Source organism: Sceloporus undulatus, chromosome 1 (genome assembly GCF_019175285.1).
Source record: "Sceloporus undulatus isolate JIND9_A2432 ecotype Alabama chromosome 1, SceUnd_v1.1, whole genome shotgun sequence".
Lineage (NCBI taxonomy): Eukaryota > Metazoa > Chordata > Lepidosauria > Squamata > Phrynosomatidae > Sceloporus > Sceloporus undulatus.
Window position 1 is genome coordinate 29075552 of NC_056522.1, and position 25134 is coordinate 29100685.

Below are 25134 nucleotides of genomic sequence, written 5' to 3' on the forward strand. Positions count from 1 at the left end.
GACAGTGGAACACACTCCCTCAGAGTGTAGTGGAGTCTCCTTCCCTGGAGGTCAAACAGAGGCTGGATGGCCATCTGTCGGAGATGCTTTGATTTGGATTTCCTGCATGGCAGGGGGTTGGACTGGATGGCCCTTGCGATCTCTTCCAACTCTATGATTCTATGATACAATTACACACACGGACACGGCAAAAAAAAAAAACCAAGGTTGGCTTTGGGGACTATTTTCAAGTCATGGGTGATTGAATCCACAGATGCAGAATCCATTGATATGGAGGACTGACTGAACTTAGATTTTGACAGGGGAACAGCTAATAGGTAAATAAATTTATCTTTTTTAGATTGTAAGCCTGAGGGCAGGGAACCGTCTAACTAAAAAGATTGCATGTACAGCGCTGTGTAAATTTACAGCGCTTCATAAATAAAGGTTAATAATAATAATAATCTTAAAACAAAGAAAAAGAAGGTTAAAGAAAACCAGCCCTAAAAGATGAGGGGAGGTTGCCTTTTTCTTTCTGGCTATTATGAATTAACTCTAAAGCCTAAGTCATTAATTAGTTTTACTGGAGGACTACACTGAAGGGAAGAAGACTGATACTTAAGAATTACCACAGCTGCTTTTCCCTTTGCACATCACAGAAGTGTACAAGTCCTGTCACTGGAAGAGACAGGAAACACTTCTTCAGGGACTCAACTCTGCCTATAGTTGCTGAACCCAATTCAAGGACTTCTACTAATTAATAAACAACTACATGGTTCAGTACCTGACACTCCTAACAGCTGATGAGTTATCATGTAAAATGTTCTAAGATTATTTTCCTGGCTGTTAATGCCAAGAAAGAAAGGCTAAACACAATCTTTATAGCAATGGTGGCACAGTGGTTAAATGCTTGTACAGCAGCTATAACATTGTAAATTCAATCCTAGAGGAGGGCTCCAATGTCCACTCAGCCTTCCATCCTTTTGTAGGTTGGTAAAATGAGTACCCAGCTTGTTGCAGGGAATTAGCTTACAGATTGTAAACCACTCAGGGAGTGCTAGTCCACTGATAAGTAGTACAAAAATGCACTTGCTTTTGCTATTGAGTTCCCCATCCTTAGAAAAGCAGTTTTATGATAACTGTACGTGGATTTTCAAGAATTAAAGATCAAAAGGACTCATAAATGTAGTTACCATAGCACTACACAATGTTTCTCAGTGTTTCACGATGTAATACTCTAACAGTAACCAGATGGAATAAGCCATTCTACTATTCAACTCAGGGAACTGCCAGCTTGAATCATGGCTGCAATATACAGCAGAATTAATGTGCTTCTGGTTTTATGTATCAAAGCTAATACACACAGGTTAATTAACTATACTGGAATATGCAAGAACATAGAATCTGGACAAGATTTTACACCAATGATCATACCCATGTTTAAAGCAAAGTACACATGTCTCCCCCTACCTCCAATATCTAACTTGAGAAAACTGATGATGAAAGCCTTTTACAATCACCCTTCCATTTATGCACCAATTTATGTCTGTCTGAGTGGAAAATAACCATTGCCCATATTCCCTTTTGAGAAACAAAACTTAAACTGGGGGTGGAATTCTGCCCTTCACCTCACTCACCAAAAGAGCCAAGGTTTTCTATGCCCTCTGCAAATGATGCTCCTAGACTAAACAACTGCCTTTTTATTCTCTCCAAGAGCTTCTAGAATCTGCATCCTAGGTATCCTTGGTAACAGCAGTGAGCCAGCATAATATCCCATGACACTGGCCAACTTGGCTGTGCAATAAAATCCATGATAGGACCTTTCCCACCTTTCAACCTTCTCCTCAAATTTTGGGACTTAGGACAAGACAGTGCTCCTGCATATCTGGTACAGTATCAGTAGAGTGCTCTCCCACTTTCTCATTAGGTCTCACTCATAAACCCCAGGCATTTTTCCTAGAAACAGCTGCAAGTGTACTAGACACTGTATGTTTAAAAAAAAGAAAGAAATCAGGTCACTGCTTCCATCTGAAAATAAACTAAAATGTCTAAATTCAGTATGTTTAAAGATTGAGAATGGGAAAACACAGGTGGTCAGGAAAACATTTCAATTAAGAAAAGCAAATTTATTTATTTTATTTACATCATGGCTTTCTTCCAATGTGGCACTCAAAGGAAAAAGTAGTTACTTTGGCCTGTTACAGACTGCCAAAATAAATCTGCTTCGGGTCTCTTTGGAGGTATGTTGTTTAAATGATGCATGCATCCTAAGAATCCAGAAGCTGCACCAAAGCTGCACTCCAGTGCTTAGGAATGGAGTGTGGCTTTGGCGCGACCTCCGGACTTGTAGGACCCATGCATCATTTAAATAGCATACCTCCAAAGAGGCCCAAAGCAGCTTTAATTTGGCAGTCTGTAACAGGCCTTTGTATAAGGAGCTGTGCTGGCCATAATAGTGAGATTCAAATTAGGCACCAAATCAGATGGGTTTAAACGGAATAAATAAATTCATGGTGGGTAAGACTATCAAAATGATTTGTTCAGAAGTTATTTTTTAATAGTGCTGACCAATGAACAGATGGTTATTTCTTATACCTTGTAATGATGCCCATTCTACCTTCATGTTGAATTTATCATGACCAACACCACGCTTTAAAATACACCATGTTAAAAAATCTTTATCAGGACACTGTAAACACTAAACTCTATACTATTCACACTTCATCATGAACATAAAACAAAGAGGCAATGGGGAATCTAGTGTACCGACAGCTCACTTGAATCAATGTTTCAAGATGAGATCACAATTCTGATATAAAACATCCCCCTTGCCTTGCCAAGATTAATAATTTTCTGAGGACAACTGGTCTCAAGGACATGAGATCTTCACTGAGGCACAAATGACACAAAATGAACCAGCTGCAACCTACCAGAAGTAAAACTGCACCTGTTGAATGCCTCAGGCAAAGAGGCACATAACTTGAACCAGGAAAGAAGAAACTGCAAATAAAATTCAAAAGATGTTGCATAAAACCTTATTCATATTCTGGCAAAGATTTTTTGCCCTTGTTTGGAAAACAATTTTTCATACTGTTTGTTAGGGAGGTGGGAAATGACAGTTTTGACATTTCAGGCAAAGTACCTGTGGCAGCACTTGCTCTGTGGGGCACACATACAGTCCACAATCCAGTTCACAGCACTATGGACAGCAAAATTAGCAACAAGGTGACAATCTATAAATTAGAACTTGATCCCTTAACTTGTTGCAAAAGTTGCAAGGATAATATGACAAGTGGGCTAATTGCTGAAAACACAGTGGTTCCTCCACATTCGCTGGGACTAAGAGAAAGACCTCCATGAATGTGGGGAAACCGCAAATAAAGAAAACACTATTCTTTTTACCTAAGAGAACATCTCTCGAGGAATCTTGATTCTGTGATCAACCTTTGGCAGATGTTGACCATAGAGTTGCACTGGAGGACCTACAAATGCCTAGAGAAGTGTTTTCTCTAGGAGCTTCTAGGATCTCCAACACAACTTTATGGTCAACCTCTGGCAGAATTGTGCTGGAAAATCTAGAAATTCCTAGATAGCATATTAATCAAAACTGCAAATAATCAAATCCGCAAAAGTCAAAACTGCAACTGTGGAGGACCAACTGTTTTAATGGTTAACAAGACACTTTCATAAAGTAGCCTGAAAAATGTGTTCTAAAAGTCATGGAACTAAATGCTGCTGAAGTTATCTGCCAGTTACGAATTCTGACTAGCTAGAACACAGCTTCATGATTTTAAATAAATGTTCTCTAACATTATTTTATGTGTACCTTCTCTATTGTATAAACATCAAGGACACACCAATCTATTTTACACTTCTTGCTTGCTTTCAGACACCAACCCTGACAGACTTGAGATCTGCAGTCTTGAATATTCATGGAGAGGTAACCTCCATTAATTTCAATGGGAAGCCCCATGCACACTTGTGAGCATGCACCCCATTCAAGCCTATGGGTCTTGAATATTGATGAGTTTCTGTTTTCATGGGGGGTGGGTGGGTCTGGAATTGATTCTCCTCAAAAACGGAGGGCCGACTGTAATGTTGCCAGATTTTGTGCAGCTGCAGTTAAAATCCATCAGGCAATGATCTCCACAGTGGGCTAGTATTAATCTTGCCCTGCCACACTGGATTCTAAAAGGATATTTTAAATACTGTTTTTAACCTGTGTTTTTACCTTGTTTTTACTTGCTTTTCCTGTCTTTTATTCTGTACCCCCCCCCCTTTTTTTTTTTACCTGTGCTGGTCTATGACTATAATAAAGATTAACAGAGCTGAACTATATGCACCTACTCAATTTACATGTCAATCATCTAACTTCAATTCAGAAATAGATGAAAGTTTCCTATGACGGTATTATTTCTGTAATTTGTAAAGCTTTTTCAGTTCCAAGTGTTTCAGAGAAACATAGTTGTTTAAGTCATGTATTTAATTACTTAACTTGCAACATGTACCTAAATCCTAAAGCATTTGTCTTCTCCCTCATGTACCAGTAGCTACTACCTATTTTCCTCAGTATTATGTTTCAGGAAATTAGCAACGTATGTTTAATTAAAACTGTACAATGATCATTACTCTGTTGTTCTTCCGCCCCCGCCCCCCACTCTTTATTGGCACCTCTTTTCTCCATGAGAAGCCAACAGCCTAGTCTCTCTTCCAGAGGACTGTGCAAGGTTTACTATCCAAAGACTGCTAATCAACTTTTGAACCTGTAGACTGTGTGATTAAAACAGTTGCTGTTGACCATGAAATTAACAAAAATAATATGGGGTCATGCATGGTGAGCACGTCAAACGTTCCCTCTGGTCTATGCAAGACAATTCACCAGACTAAAGGCAACTGGTGAACTCAACAAAACCCAACATGAGCCTTAAACAAATATCAATGTGACCATATTTTAAACCAAATTACTTTTTAAAAAACACACTCCTGGTTTTTTACAATTTATTATTCATATATTCTTTTTAAACCGAGGTGGATAAAAATCAATTTTTAAACAAAATTTAAAAAATCAATTTTTAAAATTGAAATTTGATTTTTTTAAAAATTGAATGCATTTTGAAGAAAAATCTATCTAAAGATTTTTTTTTTCTATTTAAGAGGCATTATGGTCCAAAGGTCATTCATCATGAAACTAGGATTAGTTTTTAATTACTGTAAGTAGCATGAGAATGTATATTCATGTAATGTTTAATTTTATTTTTTTTGGTAAATTCCATTAATCCATTCACAATGTCATGCTCTTCCAGAGATTTCTGTAAGAATATTGGACAATTTTTCTATCTAGAGGCTGTTACAAACAGATGCTTGGTTTTACAGTTCTCAAAAATGAATTTGTGTCTGCAGAGATTACAATGCCATTGCTCTTTTGCAAATCTATGTACACTGAATCAATCCCTTACCTCTCAAGTGCTAAATTTCAAAACATTTAATGAATTGATTTTTGGGAGACTGGGAGTGGAATAGATCTGCAGAAGAAGCTAAGTGTGATGGAGGAGGAGCAAGCAATGAAAATGAAACCGTCTGAACAGAATATTCTACTTGTCTTTGGATTGTTGTCTATATAACCTGAGGTTTATCATATTATTCTTTCCTGGAGGAGAAAACCTATAATAGCACTGGTGGCAGGCCATAAAAGATACCCAATTTGAGAATATTTTAATGAAGTTTCTCTACCTACTGGCAAGCTTATAGTGAGGAAGAGTGCCCTGAGAGGGGGGGGGGGGAAATCATATGATTAAATTGAGTAATGATTTAAATCAAACTCATCCTGTTTTAATGTCTGGCTATTTTTTTCCCCAAAGCTCTTACTGGAACAAGAATGACTGAATTAAACATTTTAACTTTAACAGTTTACTGGCAGTTGTTCATTGATAGCCCAGTACCCAGTGTCAGTTCTTCTTTTCGATTATTTTATAGTGGTGCAAGAAGTGCCTTTCTGAAATAAGTCTTTCAATTAACATATGTTCAACCAAAACAACTTGCTTTAAAAGAGCACTTTTTAAAGAACATTTATTTAAGCTTGTGGCTCCAACATCTGAACTGCATTTTGCTGCTTCATTTTCTGATTTAGCCCATTATTGATGCAGGCCTATACTTCTATATATAGGTTACCAACATCTCAATATAATTCCCAGAGTTTTACTGAAAGATGTAGATCATACCAAAGCCTAATAACTTTTGATTGATAATTTTAAAAAGCATTAAAACATGATTGATAAAGCTTTCTGATACATAAAATAGTATTTCACAATATTAATATAATAAGCAGTATTCTTTTTTCATTAAAACACTAATGTAAACAAAGCCAATTTAATTCAAAAATCCTACAGTTGTCCATTCCTGTTCACAGGGGATCCGTTCCAGACCCCCACCCCCCGTGAAATAGAAAAAGGTGGATATTAGAGCCCCATTGAGTATAATGGTGGCACGCTCCTGCATACCATCCATGGAAACTCAAAACTGCAAATGGGATGACCCAAAAATGGGGAGTGATGACTGTACCTTAAGCCAAAAACGTTTGTTGTTGTTTTCCCAACCCTGGAAAAGCTGACTTTTACATTAACTAGTATGTGCTATACTGCAGAGATTATGCCCTATTCCTCAGTCTTGTGTATCAGCATTATCTCCAATCATCCTTAATCACAGGAGCACCCATATTTCTGGTCACAGCATTCCTGGAATCCCAGCTTGCACTTAAGCCACTGCTAGTAGAAGAGAAGAAACTCTTAAATCCAACAGTGCTATGGTTATCTTCAGCTATAGCGGTAGGAAACGTAACTACATGAAACTACATGAAATAGTCCTACACCATCCTATTACTATAGATGAATCCAAAGTACTTGCAAAATGCAGCATATATTTTATAAAGGAAATTTAACAAGATCAGCGTACTGGACCCTTCCAAGGATATTGTTCTAACTTGATGTTTTAATGGACAGCTGTACAATGTAAGTCAGCAAACAAGATTATAGATCAAGAAAGAGACATAGCTTCCAGGCAAAGAACTTTTGTTGAGAAACTCTGTAACTTCAAACAAAGGAAACTCCATAACTGGGGAGCCCCAGTGAAAACACCATGATCACATGTACCAAAGCTTAACATAAAACTAACCTTTAGAGCCAGGTTAAGAATTTTGTTATTAGCTATGGAATTACACAGGCACCTAGCTTAAGTGGCACAAAACAGATACCATGTGTTCTAGCCAGCAAGTACTGTACCCACCAACATTCAGACAGACCAATTAAAGTCTTTAAACTCCTTTCAAGAGCAGCCCACATAGAACAGCTAGTCTACACCAATAGCCAGTCTTGACAGTGTACCATTCTGCATTTGTAAAATGTACCTCTAGCCACCAATACCACTAGTGTCTCCATAGACAGTGGCAAGTGCAAAAGCTGTAAATTTGGTCTAGGCAAGTGCAACTCCATCCATAGTCAGATGCACATCTCCTTTTAGTATGACAGACTTCCAGCCCAAGTACTGTATTTAGTTCTTATCTTCTCTCACACATACCAAACCTATCTCTAAAAACATGCTGAAGAATTACACAGCTGTGATTTCCACATGCAAGAGACCAAACCTCCAAATAATTTATGTCAGAAATTTTATACAGATGTTAAAACATGGATTAGCTATTGATAGATCAGTTCAATTTAGCACATATATCATTACTGTACAAATCTGCTTTGATTTTTGTTACTCAAATAACAAATAAGATACATAAGCAAATAAGACAAGTAAGTATCCAGCCAGTTACTACAGCCTACTGGAATAATATGGAAGTCTATGAATATCTGAAACAAAAGGGAAATATAGGAGGGAGGGATTCAGAAAGTAAACTTTCAAGGCATTCTAGAGCTTTGCTGAAGTGATGGGATACAGCAGGAGCACACCTGTTGCACTTAATGGACATGAATCAAAGGTCTTTGAAATATAAATAGTTGCTGCCCACATTTGCTTCCACCAAGTAATATGGGCAACAGAAAGAACAAATCATGTGCTTTACTTACTGCCTTCTCTTCAATATGATACCAAAAATTTACAGTACTTCTCAATTTAAAAGGCTCTAGTGGTGACAAGAGAAGCCAAGTATTGTTTTTTCCTTCCCCTTCCAGGAAAAAGAGAGCTTGTTGAAGGGAATTATTCTTCCTGAAGTCTACTGCCATAAGACTATGGACATTTAAAACTTCAGTTACAGCTGATACAGAAACACACAAAACTTTTACTATAACAAGCTGCATTTTAAAATGCAGTTATCTTTAGAAACAGGTCAACATTTAACCTAAAACCAAAAAGGACAATAGGGGATACTCCAACTCAGGGCAGTGGCATCCCCATGCCTAGTGCCACCCATGCCAAGTGGTAGTGGGGCTATTGGGGAAGCAGAAGCAGCCAAAAGGTGTGTTCATCCTTCTCTTTTGCCATGGCAGCTGCTTCCCCTGAGGAGGAAACCAGGAAGGGTGCACTTACCCTTCTAACCCACAGCGGAAGGAGGGCCAAGCAGGTGTCTGAAAAGGGGTAAAGGGTCACCCACAACACCCTGTTAGTGATGCCGCTACCTCAGGGTCTAAACCAGCTCTTCCTGCAGAACACTCCACTCCCTTCTCATGTGCACTTTGCTTGCTTACTACTCAAATGTTTGTAGGAGCCCCCTTAGGTTTCCCCACTATAAATCTTTGCTCCTTTCAACTCATATTCCTCCTGTGTCTTGATGGTCCAGTTACCAACAGCAGATTCAATGAATCTGCTGTTGGTATATAGGACTGAAGTGCTGACAAATTAATTAGAATTCTTCCAAATATTTGTTGCTTATATGTTTAAAATAATGCGGAATATGAATTATATTTTATCTTCAGAATTATAAAATGTGCTTATTATAACGCACTACTGTGTGTGCATATGAAGATACACAGATTTAAATATATATCATATTGTCAATGTGTAATTGATTTCTGTGTATGTATGTATATGTTTTTCTTGTAATATAGTATGTTTTATGTGGATAATTGTTATATGTTGAATTATGTGTTGTGTGTGATAAATCAATAAAGATAAATATCTTTATTGATTTCACACACACAACACATAATTCAACATATAACAATTATCCACATAAAACATACTATATTACAAGAAAAACAAACACATACATACACAGAAATCAATATATATTATGCAGAACTCAATTAAAACACACTTAAACTACCTTCCCCAATCTGGTACTCTCTAGATATGCTGGACTACAAGGCCAATCATCACCAGCCAACTTGATAAGGCTGGGAAGCTGTTCTTAAGCATCTTTCATCATGACAGTCTAACACCATCTAACACCATCACAACGTTCTTGATATTAAAGCCAGATGAGCTTGACAATTTGCAAACTTGAAAGAAAGGAGTAATCTTTTTTTCTTCTCTGTATTAAATTGTAAACTAAATTCCTAACCTATTGCCACATTTCAAAGCAACTGACAAATCAGAAAGAAAGAAAAAACTGTGCGACACAATCATAATACAAATGGAACGTCACATATACATCCAAAAAATATTTGGAAAGGTAGATTATTTTCTCCACCAATAATTCTTTACAACCTAGTTGTTTAACATTTTCCTCTTTCAAATTTATGATGTGTTTATATACAACTTTTCCAAATATAGTTCAAAGAAGCTGACTATGAAGTTACAGAATTTTGTGAAGTCGAAGGCTTTCATGTCTGGCATCCATAGTTTTTTGTGGGGTTTTTGGGCTATGTGGCCATGTTCTAGAAGAGTTTCTTCCTGACGTTTCACCAGCATCTGTGGCTGGCATCTTCAGAATTTTGATTATTCCCATGCTTACATATTTCCATTAAAACTTTATAAAAATCTGGATGAAGGGCATTTTGCTCTCTAGAAGTTCAAAAATTGTAACTACATTCATATTTCAAAATTGCCTTTGCTTGCTAGTTCTAATGGGATTTGTAGACGAGCAACATGGAACGTTGGACTTACCTGAGAGACGTCCCTTTACAGCAGAGAAGGTACGAGCATCCTGACTTCGGGTGGCTCCGCCCACTGGCTCCTGGTAGGCAGGTAGGAAACAAAGAACAAAAGGAATGACCGGGGCCCTGGCCCCCTCGCCCTTGCGGGCGGAGCTACCCAGGAACCCCAGTCGATTTTAAGCCGAGAAACATAGTATAAATGTGGTCTTGAAAAACTCAAAACCGCCCACCCGCGCCAGTAGGCAGAGCAGGGTGGGGAGGATGCTCGTACCTTCTCTGCTGTAAAGGGATGTCTCTCAGGTAAGTCCAACGTTCCATTTAGCAGCAGAGAAGGGGCCGAGCATCCTGACTTCGAGATTTAGAAAAGCAGACCAGATACTAGGGAGGGCTGGCTGGCGCGGAGGGCGGATCCGATACCACCTGTTGTAACACCCTCCGGCCAAAGGCCGCCTCTGCCGATTGGAAGAGATCAAGTTTATAGTGTCTGGTGAAGGTCGACGGGGACTTCCAAGTGGCCGCTCTGCAGATTTCAGCCAACGGAGCGTTGGTGGATAGGGCCGCGGAGGTAGCCGCACTCCTCGTCGAGTGAGCGGTGATGTCAGTTGGTGGTTGTAGTTTGAGTGACTTGTAGCACTGGACGATACACTGTTTGATCCACCTCGCTAAGGTAGAGCGTGACACTTTTTTGCCCTTGGAGTTAGGTCGAAAGGATATGAATAGTGCCTCCGATCTCCTGAAAGTGGCTGTTCTCTTGAGGTAGATTTTTATGGCTCTGCGAACATCGAGAGTATGCCAGCACTTTTCCAGGTCTTCCGTGGGACGGGGGCAGAAGGACGGGAGGACGATGTCCTGGGAGGTGTGGAAGACGGAATTAACTTTAGGGATAAAGGTTGGGTCAGGCCTGAGGAGAATAGAGTCCGGCCTGATGATGCACAATTCTTTGCGGACGGATAGGGCACCAATTTCGGACACGCGCCTTGCTGATGTGAGTGCCGTCAGTAACAGTGTCTTGAGGGTCAGGAACTTGAGGGGTACCTCCCTCAGTGGCTCGAAAGGCAGGATGGTCAAGGCCTTGAGGACTTTATGCAGGTCCCAGGACGGGAATCGATGCTTCGTTGGGGGCGCCTTGTTGGTGACCCCCTTGAGCAACCTGCAGATATGGGGGTGTTGGGATATCCTGGCTGCGTCCTCATGGGGCAGTATGGAGGTGATGGCTGCCACTTGTCTCTTGATGGTGTTGGGCCGCAGGCCCTGGAGGAAGCCATCCTGCAAGAACTGGAGCACTGTCGGAACAGAGATCTTGATGAAGTCCTTGTTCTTGACCTTGCACCACCTTTTGAATGTCCTAAAGGTGTATTCGTAGATTCTATTTGTAGATTGGCGTCTCGAAGCGAGAATGGAGTCAACCACTTCCGGGGAGTAGCCGTATCCGTTCAGCATGCGGCGTTCAATTTCCAGGCGTGAAGCTGTAGCCAGGCTGGGGCTGGGTGATGGATCTGCCCTTGTGCGAGGAGGTCCGGCCTGAGTGGAAGGGCGAATCCTTGAGTTGCCATGGCGAGAATCTCTGAGAACCAGGGCCGCCGCGGCCACGCTGGAGCCACAAAGATAACCTGTGCGTTGGTCCTGCGTATCCTGGCTAGGAGCTTCGTGAGCAGCGGAGTCGGCGGGAAGGCATAGAGGAGGCCCGGTGGCCAGTGGCAGTTGAGGGCGTCCATTCCTTCGGCCCCTTCCGTTTGGAATCTTGAGAGAAACCTGGGAGTCTTGGCATTGGCGGGGGAGGCGAACAGGTCCAGTATGGGTTGGCCGAGTCTGTCTGTGATGATCTGGAAGGTCTGAGGGTGGAGACTCCACTCTCCCTGGTCGATATCTGTTCTGCTCAGCCAGTCGGCTTTTGAGTTTAGGGATCCTTGAAGGTGCTCGGCCTCCAGAGTTATGAGATTGGCCTCTGCCCATGTTAGAAGGGATCGAGCCTCGCTCATCAGGGACCTGGATCTGGTTCCCCCTTGACGATTGACATGGGCCTTGGCTGTGGTGTTGTCCGTCCTGACCAGGACTGACCTCTGGTGGATCGTCTGACTGAAGGCGAGAAGAGAAAGGCGAATTGCCCGGAGCTCCAGCCAATTGATGCTGTGTGTTCGTTCCTCTGGGCTCCATTTGCCCTGGGCTAGCTGTGTCCCGCATACCGCTCCCCAGCCCCGGAGGCTGGCATCTGTGGTGACCTGGACACTCGGGGGTCTCCAAATTTGGCGGCCTCGGTGGACTGCCTTGGACATCCACCAGCGAAACAACTGCCTCACTTCGCTGGAGAGGTGTATCGTCTTGTGCCTCCTGAGGATAATGGCCTGTTGGTGAGGGAGAAGGAGCCATTGCAGGGGTCTGGAGTGAAATCTTGCCCAGGGAAGGCATTGAATGGCTGCGATCATGAGGCCCTGGAGGTGGGCCAAGAGCTGGAGACTGGGGCGCGTGGTCTCTAGGGCCTTCGAGATGGCGCTCTGTATGGACTGGATGCGGTCTGGGGGTAGGCGTACCGTCCCCGCCTGTGTGTCTATTATGGCTCCCAGATGGTGAATCTGCTGACCTGGGGTCAACGAGCTCTTCTCCAGATTCAGGAGGAAGCCGTGATCCTGGAGGGACCTGAGGATGTGATTGATGTCCTGAGTGCCCTGGAGTCTGGAGGATGACCGGATCAGAAGGTCATCGAGGTAGGGGTAGACGTGCAATCGCTGGGTTCTCCAGAGGGCGACCAGTGCCACCATGATCTTGGTGAACACCCTGGGGGAAGAGGCTAGCCCAAAGGGAAGGGCTCTGTACTGGTAATGACGCTTGCCATATCTGAATCTGAGGAACCTTCTCGAGGACGGGTGAATCAAAATATGAAGGTAAGCATCTTGTAGGTCCAGCGAGGAGAGGTAGTCCTCCGGCTGGAGACTGTCTATGATGGACTTGAGGGTCTCCATTCTGAATTTTTTCTTTAGGACGAACCAGTTGACCCCTCTGAGGTTCAAGATGGCTCTCCAGGATCCGTTTTTCTTGGGAACAAGGAAGAAGGTGGAATAGCATCCTAGTCCCCTCTCTTGTCTCGGAACAGGTTCGATGGCCTTGATGTGCAGTAGGCGCTCGATGGCCTCCAGTAGGAGGCGGTGTTTGTTGGGATCGGCTGATCTGGGAGACGGTATAAACTTGTCGGGAGGCGTGCAACGGAATATTATCTTGTAGCCCTGACGGATGGTATCTAGGACCCATTTGTCTGAGGTGGATGTCTCCCAAATGTGGCCAAATCCCTGCAGCCTGCCTCCTACTGGGGGAACGCCGTCATTGTGAATTATTTTTGCGGGGTTGTTTGGACCCTGCTCCCTCTTTGGAGGGGAAGGAAGGTTTTGCCTGTTTGTTAAACTTTGAATCTCCCCAATGCGACCTGTTGGGCCTGGACTCCCTGGCTCGAAAGGAATTGGAGGAAGAGGGGTAGGAGGATTGGTTGGAGCGAAAGGAAGAGCGGTTCCTATACTGCCTCTTATCGTCCCTTTTCTTGGAAGTGGGAAGAGCTTTTTTCTTGTCCTTCCCCTCTACTAGTACTGGCTCTAGGGATTCTCCAAACAGCTTGGAGCCAAGGAATGGGGTAAAGGCCAGGTTCTGCTTGGACCTGGAGTCCATGTTCCAGTTCTTAAGCCAGAACTGTCTGCGGACTGCCACAGCTGCCGCCTGGGCTCAAGCGCACTGCTGGACGGTGTCAAGGGTGCCGTCGGCTGCGAAGGCTGCCGCTCTGGCAATTTTGTTAACAGTTTGCTTAACCCTGGTGTCTGGGCTGGGCAGAAGGTCCAAAAGCTGGCGGGACCATTGGAGGCTGGCCCGCATCACCATGGATACGGTGGTCGCGGCCCTGATGGCGATGGATAGGGCCTCATGGGCCTTCTTAAGTGCCCCTTCGGCCCTACGGTCCTCTGGGTTTCTGAGAGTGTCCTCTCCGTCCCTAGTGAAGACGGCTGATGAGACAAGCGCCGACACCGGGGCGTCCACGGATGGGACCCTGAGTTTGTCCATGACGGCTGGCTGCAGTACGTAGTACTTGCGGGTGATGCCATGGTTGGCCCTGGCGGAGGCTGGCTTCGCCCACTCGTCCCTAATAATCTGCATGATGTTAAGCGGGCAGGGAATGTGTTGGACCGGAGAGACCGACACTGGGAATAAATCCTCGCTCATCTTAGGGAGGTCTGAATCGGGAGAGGGAGCGGTTTGTCCTGTGGGTGGGGTAATGCCTAGGGTCTTAGTTGTCTTTTTAATAAGTGGCACATAGTCCTCCTGTTTAAACAGGCGCGAGGACAATTGCGGGTCTGTCTTGGGCTCTCCTTCATCCTGAGACAGTTCGCCCTCCTCTGCCTCCGAGGCTGAGGGGTTGGGAGAGTCCTCCGAGATTTCGTCCTCGGAGGAAAGCGTGGTGCGAGGGCGTTTGCGGCTAGAGGCCCTATCGTGCCGGGGGCGCTTGGTTGGTGGGAGGAAGGAGCGCTCTGAATCAGAGGAAGAGCATGAAGCCCCTTCCTCCTCTCCCTCTGAGCCGTGGTCCCCTGTCTGGCTTAGAGGGGTCTGACTGGGGGAGGGCTCACTGGTGCCTAATCCCCCTGCTGGGAAGCTCCGTTTTCTGGACGCCTTGCGTCCCTGTCGCTCCCTGGCCTGGCCCGTGACCTGAGGCTCGCTGGTGGCGGAGGGGATCTCCTCGACCCCCCCAGTGTCGCCACCCCCCGCGCAGCTTCGTCCGGTCCCGCCGCCGCGCGTTCGCGGTGGCCGCTGGCCCCTGACTGGCCAAGATGGCAGCGTCCATGGGCGGCCGCATGGCCAAGATGGCGGCGCCCATGAGCAGCCGCGTGGTGCTGCCGGGGCACTTCCGGGTCTTCCGGAAGTGGGCGGGGCGCGGGCCGGCCAACATGGCGCCCGCCGTGAGTCCCTGGCGCGAGGTGCGCGTTGGCCTGGGAGAAGCCCGGCGCCATCCCCCACCCCGGAAAGGAGTCGCTGGGGAGAAATGCCTGTGGGAGCATGGGCCCTGGCCACATCAGGAGGGGCCCCCCCCCCCGGGAACGTAGCGGTCCCCCAAGCCGGCATGCTGGCCTCGTGGGAGCGCGAGCCTGAGCCTTCGTTCCCTCCCTGGAATGCCCTGGTGGTGGAGGGAGCTTCCTGCTCCAGGAAGGCCCTGAACCACCTCAAGATCTGTGGCGGCGGGGAAGAGTTACTCACGTCCTCGCCGGTGTTGGAAGGTGAGGGCTCTCCCTCTTCTGACCACACCTGGGTCGCCTGGGAGTCCCTTGACCCGACAGCGGAAGGGAGGGCTTCCTCCGGCCGCTGCGGGCGCGCTTCCACTTCCAGGGGCGCTAATGGAGATGCCGCTCGGCGAGCAGCCGGCAAAGCCGGGGCTGGCCCGGGCAGAGTGGAAGCGAGCTCCCCTGTGGCTCTGGTCTCCCCGTCGGTAGCCATGTCTCCCGCGGGGGGGGGGAGGAGGAGGAGGGGGCAGAGAAGCAAAGCCGGGAGGCAGAAATAAGAGGTGCTTTTTATTTATTTATTTATTTTGGAGAAGAGTTGAGGGAGGAAAGAGGGAGAGAGCTTGAGAAAGAGAGAAAAAGGGAGCCAGGCGGGTCCGGGGAGCGGCGAGCTGAGAAAAATCTGGAACTGGATGAGAAAACGTCCTACCAGGTGCGAGGCAGGAAGAAGACTGGGGTTCCTGGGTAGCTCCGCCCGCAAGGGCGAGGGGGCCAGGGCCCCGGTCATTCCTTTTGTTCTTTGTTTCCTACCTGCTTACCAGGAGCCAGTGGGCGGAGCCACCCGAAGTCAGGATGCTCGGCCCCTTCTCTGCTGCTAAATTTGAGGTTCACTGTAACTTGCATGTAGTAGTAACTTCTGTGCAAGAAAAATCAGAGTTAACCACTATCTTAGAAGTGATCCATTTACATTCTCTGGGAAGAATTAAAATGGCAATGCCAAATCTAAGCAGTCAGTATGTAATGACTACCAATCCTTGTAATCTGCTGGGCCATCTACATGTTTACATGATGAGAAGATGATTATGGAGAGCCCAATTCTTTCTGAATGAGAGTGCAAACTTTGTTTTTTAGATGCATTCCAAATTCCACTGCATAAATATATCTGTCATATACCAGTACCTGAAGGCTTGATTACTTCTTTTGTCCAACTACTAAGGGCACTTGCAATGGTCTTGCTGACAATGTACTGTCTGATGGCTGCTTACAAAGATATTATGCAATGTCTGCAACTACACAGAAAGCTGGCTTTGTACAGCATCTGTCTAAGCAGTTAAGGAAAATTAACACATGAAAACTTGGAATAGCAGGATCATAAAAGCACCCATTACACTACCTGGATAAACTCTCCATGACTGCAGACCTTGCAAAAGTTAGATCATCTGCCATGCACACTACAAAGGGTCACCTGAAACCACCAAACTGCCACAAAGGTTTGACCTACCTGATATACTTGAGATTAGCTTTAAATGCAAAGCAGATGTATTTACTACTGCACTACAGATTTTTACTGATATACTTGCTAGTATCATCTCGTGTCATGACATGCAGTTATACAACTTCCTTCCCCGACATTCAAAGCCTGAACCTCTTTCTGAAACAGCACAAGATGCTTCTGTTATTTATAAACTGCTAAAGTACACTATGCTTTACAAAGTAACACAAGCAAGAGGCAGGTCTCTACATCAAGGAGTCTGCAATCTCATTTTCAACAGTAAGTGGAAAAAACAAGAGAAGAGGCTAAAGAAACAAGGGATGAATGTGAGCAATGGACCATCTGCTTTCACTAGCTTTCAGCAGTTAAATCTAATAATCTGTGGGGAAGTAAAATCCTTCCCTGGTCTTTAAGGTCTGGGAAATTTATGGCACTTTTTAAAGATACAGACAGAGACTAAAATCTATTGAAAACCCAACTAAAAATAGCTTAACCCTTAACACTAGTCACTAAATAAAGAAAAACTGGGGGAGGGAAGAGAGAATGCAAGCTACAGTGGAGAACCAAGGGATGGGATGTGGAATGGGGAGGGGCAGGGAAAATTCTAGAGGACAGCAGGTTTCTTGGCCATTTCAATGTTCTCTCTGCATAGAGATAACAGATTCATGAACTTTACCCTGTCAACAGGTACTGTATTTGTATTTTTGGCAAAACTGTGCAACAATGAAGTCCCACAGCTGGAGCAGCTCATGAAAAACACCCGCCGTGATCCTTGGTATCCTTATTAATGTGTTTCTTAAATAAACACCCACAGAATTTATCAAGAGAGTCAAGTATGCTTAAGTAGGGCCTTAGCCTTTCAGAGTCAGGTCCAAAACAGAAACAATCCAGTTTGAGAACACTTTAACTGCCCTGGCACAGTGCTAGAGAATCCTGGGAACTGTAGTTTATTATGGCCCCAGAGCTCTCTGACAGAGAAAGCAAAGTTCTCACAAAACTACAGTTCCCATAATTCCCTAACACTGAGCCAGGCAGTTAAAGAAGACTCAGACTGGATTTTTGTAATGTGTTCTTACACAGTCAAGAACAAGCACTTTTAGCAGCAAGAAAGCAATACTTTTTGTACTTACTTTTACTTTTTTTTAAAATGCCTCATGGGATTTAATCACAGAATCTTATTTGCTCCATAAATTACACAATTTTTAAATACGCCCATCCTAGACAGCTAAACAGTAGTAACTCTTAATTTGCTGCACACACTTAATCTCAAATATACATCTCTGTGACAAAAACATCACACCAGATGCATTGTTGCTATTTATCAGGTAGCCCACCTGTAAATCTGAGTTCCTTGTTTCTGCTGATCATACACCCAAAGACCACATTCCCCTTCATTTACTGGCATATGCTTGCTCTTCCCTTATGGAAGTGGTACTCCTTTAGTTACTTCTGTCTGCTTTCTATCTTACAAAATCTCTTTTGACAGTACGCATAATGTGGGCATCTTTTCTTTGACTTCACAAACCAGCAAGATGGGAGAGAATGTTCACTTATTAGCAATGGTAAGACCATAATTAATATGGTACTGCTCTGACACTACAGTCAGAAACCATATGGACTGGAAACTTAAGGAACAATTGTATTGATCTAAAATTAAATTTCCATGTTTTTACATAAAGCATTTCAGCTACAAAAAAAAAAAACCCACCTGATCTCCCAAAATGTACAATAATGAAGGCCTAAATATAGGTTCAAATGTCTCATGCTTACATAGGTCATACCAATTGCCCCAGGCCATGTCAGTTGTCCCCACTTCCTCTACAACCAATGCTACATTGCCAAACTCTTTGAAACAGGAGATGCTCTGAATACTTCTACAACACTGTTCTCAATCTGAATAGTAAAAGTACTATCAGAATTGTGTACATTCCTCCTACCCCCTTATGGTTAGTAATGAAGAATAGTAGTGCCAAGCAGCTAAGGAAGGAGGAATAAGCAGTTGGCAGCAAGCGGAAGGATTAGACAGGCTTGGTAAGTAACTTTGTCTAAGCCCAGTATTCTTACCCAATTTCAGCTGATGGAAAATACTGCAGCAATGTAATATCCCCTGACTAGTTTTCTATAACCCAGAACTCCACACAAATTACATAAGCGAGTATTCAGTTCATTCGGGTTTTTAAACTGTGGGTTTTTCAAACTCCTCAGGACAAGTCAAAACATTTTCTCACCTATTATACAAATATCCTATAAAAACAAAACACATCCACCCACATCAAGAATAAAAGTACAACAGTGGAGAAAAAAATTATACATAAATCTCAACGAACATTATCCAAATATCTAAAAAGATATCCTATTATTCAACTGACAGAAAACTCTGCAACCCTTTCAGTAAATAAACCACATGCTGTGGACATTACCAATTCATATGATGGCTGTGAAAATATGATGTACACAAAACCCTGGCACAACCATGTCCAGCTATGACCGTTCAGCTTGGCTTGGATGTCCATGACCAATATTCTAATCATAGCATCATACTGGATCTAGTCATCCCGTGCAACACTATGCCCAACAGTAAAAATATTAAAGCAAAGCAGCTTTTAGACTAAAACTCATCTCCACTGCAAGTATTTATTTTCAAGAGCAAGAACCTCTCCAAGAGTTCATCTGAACATGGACCTGAGGCATGGGAGTAAAACATCTAAGAAGTCTTCTGCATTCCTCCACCTGATAATGGGATAGCAGCATTAATACCTGGCTTGTTTTCTGCTGCTCCAGAGACTAGGACCTGGAGCAATGGATGCAAGCTACAGGAAACGAGATTCCACCTCAACATTAGGAGGAACTTCCTGACAGTAAGGGCTGTTCGACAGTGGAAGACACTCCCTTGGAGAGTTGTGGAGTCTCCTACCTTGGAGGTCTTTAAACAGAGGCTAAATTGCCATCTGTCGGGTATGCTTTGATTGATAGCTCCTGCATGGCATGAGGTTGGGACTGGATGGCCATTGTGGTCTCTTCCAACTCTATGATTCTGTGATCAGGTGTGGCAAGCAACCACTGCCTTCAGGTAACCAGGAACCAACTAGGCTGACATTTGTGTGCATGTGCCTTCAAGTTATCTGTCAACTTATGGTGGCCCTATAAATTTCATAGGGTTTTCTTAGGCAAGGACAGAGGTTCCTTCCTCAGAAATACAGCCTACAGCACCTGGTATTCATTGGCACTCTCCCATCCAAGGACTAACCAGGAGTAACCCTGCTTAGCTTCCAAGATCAGAAATTGTGCCTTTAGGGTATTTGGGCAAATAAGACACCTATTCACAGGTTACTATGACCCAACTAAATACAATGCCATGGTTGTGCACAAATTCTGCTTGGGAGAATGGACCATGCTCCCAGTTGGGGTATGGGTCGCTAACGTCAATTGTAGTTACATTATAAAGCCATTGTTCCATATGCTAAATAGTGGAAGCAAGAAATCCAAAGAGCTAGCAGAATAGGGATAAGCAAGTAAGAGCCCCTCTCTAAATTGAGTACAGTATGCTTTAGTTGTCAACACAGAAGAAAAACAATGCAAAATGAGCAATCGCTGTCTTGAATGGATGGGCTAACAATATACTAGGGAAAGAGCAAGTTGTCCTTATCCATGTTCAAGTAGGCCTCCAGCAAAGAACAGAGACCCTAATGCAGCATGTGGAATGGCATTCTGTATAAATTAGAGGTGGATACTGTGTAAACCTGCAGATATTATTGAACTCTGTTTCCCAGTATTTTTCATCACTGGTTGTAAGTTAGCTAAGGTCAATTAGCTAACACTAGCCAACATCATCTGGAGAGCAACACAGTTCCCAACAATAATATAAAAGCTAGGGTGGCGAATCCTCTAGTTCCATAGCACTGAGGTTCTCTCGATGCCTAAAGAAATGTTACATGACGCAGAAAACAAGGTGAGCACCGAGCTACAACGATGCTTCTTCACCAGGTCCCTGAGTATGGCCAACGCCACAACTAAAGTACACAGAAGTTATCCCCTGAGCAATTTATAAGCCAGAGGCATGTAAGCCTTTCTACTTTCTACTCACACTGATCTCTTAGGTGAGCAGGTCCCATGACTTTGTATTGTTACTGAGCCCTAAGCTCTTGGCTAAAACTACATTCATATATGGATAATGTGGGAATCTGTATTGGAAATTTAGATAATTGTTGTGGCATGAATTTTCATTAGATAAACAAAGAATCCTCTTCACGTACACTAAAGCTTTGTGACACATTGATGACAAACAGGTTTTATTCAGCATAAGGTTTCATGGATAGCATAATCACTTCATAAAATGTATGGAGGGCTACCTCAGCTGGAAGATATTTATATACATGCTATGTTCCTAATTAAGGTTCATCACTCCACTGCCACACAGAAACAGAAGTTTACAGACCATGCTCCTGATCTAATCTTTTCACATGCAACCAAGCACTAGCTAAGCAGAATTTAAACCCAACTCCCCAACTTTTATTTGCCACAGCAGCATTTCAGTCCTGACCAACATCCAAGAATTTGTCTTTCATCTGACCCATCTTCAATTGAGGAAACATAATCTCATGTACTGTATGTCTACAGCAATCCTTCTTTTAAGAAGTCTCATACTACCTTTCCATTTTCGGTAAGCTGAATATTAAGCATGTAGTGTACTGTTATTCGTATACAAATAATGAGATCAAACCAGTGAGTAGCTGCATGAATTGAATTTGGATATGAACCTCTCCCCACAGCAAGAGATCCAGGATGTCCCCAGGGATACTTACAATTGCTACATACATCAGAACTATAAGCAGTGTATGTTGATTCCAAAGCAATAAATTGGGCCCTGTATGCAGAAAGGCAGTATGGTGCAGTGATTTTAGTGTTGGACTATGACTCTGGTGACGCGGGTTCAAATCTCAGCTTGGCTACGGAAACCCACTGGGTTACCTTCATGCTCTCAGCCTCAGAGGAAGGCAATGGCAAATCTCTGAACCTCTGAAGAAACTTGCTAAGAAATCCCCATGATAGGTTCTCCTTAGGGCCGCCATAAGTTTAAAACAACTTGAAGGCACACAACAACAACATGCAGAAAGGCAGATACCTTTACCATATAGTAAGCCATGCAACACATGAAAAACTTCAACGCATCTTCAAAGGCCTGCAGACAGTCTAAAAATTTCAGATCAGAAACGGTAACAAAAAGACAATGAACAAAAACCTTACTTCGGATTTTTAAAAAGGGCTTGTTGTGGTGTGCCTTCAAGTCATTTCCAGCTTATGGCAACCTTCTGGCCATGGGTTTTTTTGGCAAAATTTGTTCAGAGGGGGTTTGCCATTGCCAACCTCTGAGGCTAAGAGAGTGTGACTTTTGCCCAAGGCTATCCAATGGGTTTCATGGCTCAGTGGGGTTAAAACCCTAGTCTCCAGTGTCATAATCCAACACTCAAACAGGAATGAAAGTTAAAGGGCAAAGATAATAATTTTTAAACACTCAGTAAATTAGAAATGGGACAATAATAAAGGCCATGGATCAAATGTTGTTGTAGCTGTTGTATGTCTTCAAGTTGTTTGGCACTTATGCCAACCCTCAGGCAAACTGATCGTGGGGTTTTCTTGGCAAGATTTGTTCAGAGGTTTGCCATTGTCATCCTCTGAGGCCGAAAGAGTGTGACTTGCTCAAGGTCACCCAGTGGGTTTCAAAGCCCTTTGTTGTGTGCCTATGTCATTTTCGACTTAGGGCAACCCTCTATCATGGGGTTTTCTTGGCCAGTAAATACCAGAACAAAGGACAGCCTCCTCTTCCTCCATCAGCTTGAGCATCCCCTTTCCTCAAGGCATTGCAGAGAATACTGACCCATTTACTAATGGGGAGCCATTTTGTTTCTTCATATTCTAACAGAAGCCTTCCCTCCCATAGCCCAAATTCTCCCCATACTGGAGTCCCTTTGCACATCGTTTGTTGTGGCGGTAGTGGTATGCCTTCAAGTCATTCTGACTTATGGCGACCCTAAGGCAAACCTTTCATAGGAGTTTTCTTGGCAAGATTAGTTCAGGGGGTTTTGCAATTGCCATCTTCTGAGGCTGAGAGAATAGTGGGTTTTTACACGGTGAAGATGGGATTCAAACCCTGTTCTTCTGAGTCATGGTCCAACACTCAAACCGCTACACCATGCTGGCTCTCTAACTGCCCTGGGATTGTTACTGTTGTTTTTGTGTGCCTTCAGTGTCATAGGGTTTCCTGGGCAATTTTTTTCAGAGGGGGTTTGCCATGGCCATCCTGAGGCTGAGAGTGTGTGACTTGCCCAAGGCCATCCAGCGGTTTTTCCCATGGTCGAGCTGGCATTCGAAGCCTGGTCTCCAGAGACCTAGTCCTTGAAGAAACACTCAGTCATCTTTTGAACATACTATTACTGTATAATATTTATCTGTATCCTACTGTTGCTCCCAAAAATTGGGACTCAAAACAGCTTAGATGTTCAAGCCGCTTCGCCATGCTGGCGCCAAACATCTGGCTCCTGGGGCAGGATAACCAGGCATCCTCCTTTTCCATGACATGTCCGACATTTCAACCTTAACTGTCCAGGAGGAATTCCAAAACGTCCTCCATTTGGAGTGTGGCTAAGAAGCGTGGATTTAGAACCAGCCTTGGATAGTGGTTTGAGTGTTGGATGACAACTCTGGAGACAAGGGTTCAAATCCCAGCTCAACCCATTGAGTGACCTGGGGCCTCACAGGATGGCCAGGGCCAAAAACAAAACCTCTGAACCATGATAGTGTCGCCATAAGGCAGAAAAGGCTCCCCATCCCCACAATGCAGGAATAGTCCAGTTGGCACTGCTTTAACTGCCCCAGTTCAGTGCTTGGGAATTCTGGGAACTGTAGTTTTGTGAGACATTTATTGCCTTCTCTGTCAGAGATCTGGTGCCACAACAAACTACAATTCCCAGGGCAGTGAAAGCAGCCTCAAACTGGATCAAACTGCGGCTGTCTTACTTGGTCATATCGTGAGAAGGAAGGCCTGGCTCTAGAAACGGCATTAATGTCAGGCAGAATCAGAGGGGCCACAGAACAGCTCTCACGATCAGGACACTCTTCCTAATGTTGAGGTGCGATCTCTTTTCCTTTACTCTCATTACTTTGGGCCCTAGTCTCTGGAGCAGCAGAAAACAAGCCCGCTCCCTCCTCCGTATGGGCAAAAGGCAAGACCCGGGGCCGGGAGAGAGGCTGGAGCCCAGGAAGCCCTCGAAGGCGGCGAGGCCGACGAGGGCCACTGGGGCCCCGCTCCTCCTCCTCCTCCTCCCAAGTGCGTACTCCTACGCAGAAGAAGGCCCGAAAGCCGAGGCCGCCCTCCTTCTCCCTCCCTCCCTCTCCAGGCGAGGCGGGCCGGGGCCTGTACCTGGAGCCGCGGTCTCCCTCGCCCCCTTCAGCGAGACTGAGGCGCCGGCTCGGCTTCGGTTATAACCGCCTCTCCCCTCAGGCCGCGGCCTCTCCTTCCGCCGCCCTTCGCCCTCGCAGTCCCAGCGCAGACAGCAGGACGGACATATTGGGAGCTCTCCTCCTCCTCCTCCTCCGAGCGGCCGCCGCTGGGCCCTCCTTCCTCCCCTCCGTCCCTCCCCTCCTTCCTTCCTTCGCCGCCGCGCAACGTCAGAATGCACCTCAGAAGGCTCTTTGAGGCCTACCGGCTCTCCCCTCACACAAGTCGTTAAAAAGAGTTCTCCTTATTGGTTGGGAAAGCCGTCAATCAAACGTCACCTCAACCCACTTTTCTCCCATTGGCCTTCTTACCCTCTCTCCAAATTACAATTGGCTTCTCGGCTTGTCACTTTGCCCACTAAAGTGCTCCTTAGCTTCGCACCCATTGGTGGCTGGTCCTGTCAATCAACGCTTGTACCCCCCCCCGCTTCTCACCTATGCGCAATTTTAGATAAAGCTATGTAACCCGGACTCTCATTGGTGGAAGTGTATGTCAGTTAGATTTTTTTTCCTCCTCCCCCCTTCTTTCGGCTTCTTTCTCTTACCAAACATAAACCCGCATTTTCCCCCCTTCCTCCTCCCAGCGTTGTTACGATTGATACCATTGGTTCCCACGACTGTCTATTTTCGCTGGCTTCCGCGTCTTCCCTCATATAGCCAAGGACGCAGGCGCCAACCCTGCATTCCAATTGGCAGGAAAAAGGGAAAAGGCGGGACTTTGAAAAGCCACCGAGCAAAGCGCTCTCTCCGCTCCATTCTTATCCCCCCTCCTCATAAGGCCGCAATAGATTCTTGCCTATGATTGGCTGAGAGCTGGAGCGGCCTTCTCTCCGTTACTTACCAAGATCAAGAATGAAAGCGGGGGGGGGGGGGGGAGAATGTTGAGAGAAATACCCGTATGTTCTGTCATATTACATCATCGCTAGCCAATAGGAAAGCGGGAATTGTGGGCCTCTCTTGCTGAGGGCGCCTGAGGCCTCAGTTGTGGCAGAAGAGGGAGAGCACAGCAGAGCCCTCATGTATACTATACTCCCTGTGCTTTATAGACTATACCAAAGGCTTTTACTGGAAAGGTCAAGGAAAGCTATGAAAGGACAATTCATTGGATAGGCCTAGCCTACAGAAAGCAACCATTCTGAGCCTGATTTAATTGCCATGGCTCCATGCTATG

At 44.7% G+C, this 25134-nt stretch overlaps 1 protein-coding gene across 3 annotated transcripts in view; it reads right to left on the reverse strand.

Moving 5' to 3' along the window:
• The window catches only part of PPM1B (protein phosphatase, Mg2+/Mn2+ dependent 1B), a 78979-nt gene extending 54853 nt beyond the window's left edge, over nucleotides 1-24126 (reverse strand). The window contains exon 1 of one of the 3 annotated variants that reach the window (XM_042445923.1): nucleotides 23887-24123. The gene's annotated coding sequence lies outside the window, so the exon portion shown is untranslated. Of the gene's footprint in view, nucleotides 1-23886 lie in introns of all 3 variants that reach the window. The other 2 variants (XM_042445922.1, XM_042445924.1) reach the window with 2 other exon arrangements.
• Nucleotides 24127-25134: the final 1008 nt, after the last annotated feature.